Raw genomic sequence first — 4,600 nt, 5'->3', positions numbered from 1 at the left:
CCTTTTCATTTTCTTTCTTTTCATGGATCAGTAAGCTACACGGTGGATCTCGCGAGATGGAGTGACTACTCTCTTCCACCGTACATCTTGCCATCTTCTCGACGCTATTGCACTACCTCGCCTCCATCAATGAAAGGTCACATCAGTAGTCCCTCCATCAGCGGCCGCGCGCGCCCTGCCTAGCTCGCCTGCCGCTGCCGCGAGGTCGCTCTGCTCCACCGCCGTGCCGCGGCCTTCCCTGCTCGGCAACGAAGCCCCTGCGCACGCCCCGCTCCGGCTCGACCGACTATGCCGCGTCCTTGCCCTGCTCTGGCGGCCGCCGGGAACCTGCGTGGCGGTGAATCAGAAGGGGAAACGGTGGCGCTGGTTTTCTAGGTAGGGACGGACGTCGCGTTGGGTTGGTCGGCCGGTGCAGGGAGCCGGGGCGCGTGAGCTGGGCTGGTCCGCCGGCGAAGGGAGTGGAGGCAAGCGGATGAGGTCTTACTTTTCCTTCTCGCGTATTTTTCTTGTTGTTTTCTGCGTGTGCTCAACCTGTCTATCGGGCACGCGGCCGCCCGCTAGACACGTCCAAAGAAAAAAAGTAGAAAAAAATACCTATAACGGCTAAAAGAATCAAGATGAGAATTAGCCTGAGTTTCTGGCTGAATTAGTTAGAATCTGTGAGGAGAAGTCTTTAGGGCATGTACAATGGGTTCCTTACGCTTGCCACGTTGGATTTTTGCCGACTTGGAGAAGAGAGAATGAGGAAATAGAAGATTGTCTTCTCTTAGCTAAGCGATAATCTCTTATAAAATAACAGAAGACCATTTTCCCATTGTAATAGTTGCCTTCTCTAAGCCACATAATTTTCTACTGAAAATAATTAATTTTTATTATTGCTAGCGATGACAATAAGAGATAATACATTGTACCCATTTATGTTTACCGTCTTCTATAAATGATGTGAACTACTAAGAGAAAGCATGCCTTTGCTATTACCCAATCTAGTAGGAGGGAGCTTTAATATTATTAGGCGTGGGGAGGAGAAAAATAATGACAACTTTAATGCCCGGTGGCCCTTTATTTTTAATGATATTATTGAGAGACTTAACATGAGAGATAGATCTTTCACGAAGACAATTTACTTTGACCAACCGCAGTGAAACACCGACATATGAAAAGTTAGATGGGACACTACCTAGTGTATCTTGGAAACAAAAACTTCCGCTGGTGTCCGTACAAGTGCTTACCAGATCAGGGTCAGATCATACCCCTTTGCTTCTTGATTCAGGACATCATGCTTTTAAGGGGAACAACTTTCATTTCTCTTTCTAGTTGGCTTGGTTACAACAAGAGGGGTTCTGTCAGATGGTAACCAAAGAGTGGGCGTCTATTTCTTTAGGTAATAATCCGATGGAGATTTGGCAAAAACAAATTCAACATCTTCAACAATTTGCATCTCAGTGGTACATATAAAATGGAAAGACAACATATTCTTAGCATTATTGATTTTCTTGATTGTAAGGCCGAGTACCACTCCTTTATATTAGGAGGAGCACGGGTCTTTGCGTCGGGCTCATGATGCCATCGCCAAACTTCTTCGGGATGAGGAATCGAAATGGCCCAATGTGCTAAGGTTAGGTATGTGCAAGAAAGGGGATAACACAAAATATTTTCGTCTAATTGCAAATGGCAAACATAGAAGGAAAAAAATATTTTACAACTTGAGCAAAATGAAGGGACGATTATTGGACAAGAAAATTTTAAAACCTATATTTCTGAATACTATAAACACAGTTCGGACCTCCTGATGTGAACACTTGTATTATTGATGAGTCTACGACCATGATATACCCCAGATTTCCGCGAAACAATATGTTATTTTAATTGCAGACTTCACAGAAAAAGAAGTTTTTGAGGCAATCTCGCAAATGGAAAAGAATAAGGCTCCAGATCCTGATGAATTTTCACCTGAATTATATCAGCATTTGTGGGAGGTTATGAAAACTAACTTAATGGCAATGTTAGGTTTCAAAAAGGAGAGTTGACTCCTTTTCATTTGAACTTAGGAACTATCATTTTGTTTCCGAAAAAATATAATGCAACTCAAATTTAGCAATACCACCCCATACATCTGCTTAATGTTAGCTTTAAGGTATTCACGAAGGTTGGAACTAATCCTGTCAGGGGTATCGCGGAGAATATTGTACAACCAACACAAACTGGGTTCATGCAAGGTAGACACATTTTAGAGGGTGTGGTAATTCTTCATGAGATCATACATGAACTTCATAGGATGAAATTGGATGGGGTACTTTCAGAAGGGGAGTGTTGGTATTCGAGTAAACGATGACATAGATCATTATTTTCATACTAAGAAAGGGTTACGACGGGGGGATCCACTATCTCCTATTCTTTTTTAACATAGTAGTTGATATGCTAGCGATTATGATTGAAAGGGCTAAAAATGATGGTCATGTCAGCGAGCATATCCCTCATTTAGTTAATGGTGGCATACAAATTTTACAGTATGCCGATGGTACTATCAATGTTTATGGAGCATGATTAGAAAAAGCCCTTAACATGAAATTAGTCTTATGTATTTTTGAAGAGATGTCTGGGCTTAAAATAAACTTCCACAGGAGTAAAATTATTTTGCTTTGGAATATCTAAAGAGAAGGGGCAGAGTATAAGACTCTCTTTAGGCCGATGTGATACACTGTCACTGCCCTTTAGATACCTTAGGATTCCAATCCATTTTCGTCAGCTAAAAAATGAAGAGTGGAAAACAGTACAATCATGATCCACGCACGTGGACGTGGCCAAACAGTCAACATTAGTCTACACTCGACGACACAATACACAAAGCATGAATACATTCACACACATGTAGGGAGCTAAACGTACGGGGACATGCACCACGCAGGCTCTTCTTTTCAGAGTTTCATGCGGGAAGCATCCGAGGTCGCCGGACGGGCCATGTCAACGGCTACAAAAGTTTCGGCTTTGCGCGTCGTTTGACCTCTCAACTGTTTCACCGCGGACGCGGTCCCTTTCTTTCTTGACATGCATGCACACTACTACACGGTAGGGATTTAGGGGCACTTTGCCCTGGGGCACTTTTCAAAGTGCCCCTAAATACCCCCTATTAGAGGCACTTTTGCCAAAATGCCTCTAATGCCCTACCTATTGGGGCAGTTTTAGAAGTGCCCTAATAGGTGATACCTATTGGGGCAGTTTTGAGAAGTGCCCCAATAGGTATACACCTATTGGGGCAGTTTTGAGAAGTGCCCCAATTGGTATACACCTATTGGGGCAGTTTGGACAAGTGCCCCAATAGGTATACACCTATTGGGGCAGTTTAGAGAAGTGCCCCAATTGGTATACACCTATTGGGGCAGTTTGGACAAGTGCCCCAATAGGTATACACCTATTGGGGCAGTTTGACTAGTGCCCCAATTGGTATACATCTATTGGGGCAGTTTCAAAAAGTGCCCCAATTGCTATATACCTATTGGGGCAGTTTCACAAATGTCCCAAATTCCCCGCCGGTGAGGTGGTGGTGTGCCACGGCTTCCAGCCTTCCAGGTCATCCGAAAGGGACAAGTCCTACTGACCAAAGCACAGCCGCGCAGCGAGTCAGCCCAACGAGGCACACACGGCCTCCACCGCCAAATTCAAGTGCTTAGTTACAAATTCGAACAAAGTTAAAAACAACAAATTATGTGTAAACAACAGACATAAACATCTGGTAATAGAAACAGATAAGTGAAACACTTAAATTCCTACAAACCATCACATAGAACTTGAAAGCTAAACTAGGTGATAATCCAAACTACTTGATAATTTGAAGCTAGTTGATAATCTGAACTAGCTCATTGCCCCCACTAGTTGATGATCTCAACAAAGTTGAGACTTATATACTCCTGCATTGGATATATCTTGATCAAAACAGTTGATTCAACTCCAATGTGAGCAGCAGCAGCAAAGTCTGTCCAACCATTTGAAAAGGATACATGTCCAAGGTCCCATTCAATTTTGTAGGTGCAATCAATAAAGTCTTCTTCTTCTCCTTCTAGGGGTTGTCCATTCCTTGAAAGATGTGCTTTTCCAAAAAACTGGGTACATGTAGCCATCCACAGCCTCACTAGGCATGTACTGACATAAGAGCAAATAATAATTTGTCAGCATCTAATTATTGCATTCAAATGCATGACAAACATGATAATAATTAGCTACTAGCACAAACCAAACCAGGACAAACTTACCAAGGCTTCAAATTCCCGATTGTCCTCATCCATCTTGTGCACCCAAAAATTCTTCCGATGTTTCAGTTCATAGAATTCATGTTCGGTGACATAAACATCTTTGTAGATTCCAAAAAGTATGGCAGCCATCTCCTCCTCAGTAACTGAATTGATGTCTGTGAATACAGTTCTGTACAGGATGCTCCTTATGGAACTAGGCATATCTCCAACCACTGCAGTAACAGGTGTCATACAATTTCAGTAACATATAGGAATGGCTACAGGTTCAGCAATACTAAATTTAAAACCATGAAGTTGAGCAAGAATATACCAGCTTTCTTCAACTACAGCTTTCTCAATATTGTTCTTGTAAA

Source organism: Lolium rigidum, chromosome 6, assembly GCF_022539505.1.
Source record: "Lolium rigidum isolate FL_2022 chromosome 6, APGP_CSIRO_Lrig_0.1, whole genome shotgun sequence".
In the NCBI taxonomy this organism is placed as follows: Eukaryota; Viridiplantae; Streptophyta; class Magnoliopsida; order Poales; family Poaceae; genus Lolium; species Lolium rigidum.
This window is presented reverse-complemented; position numbering follows the sequence as displayed.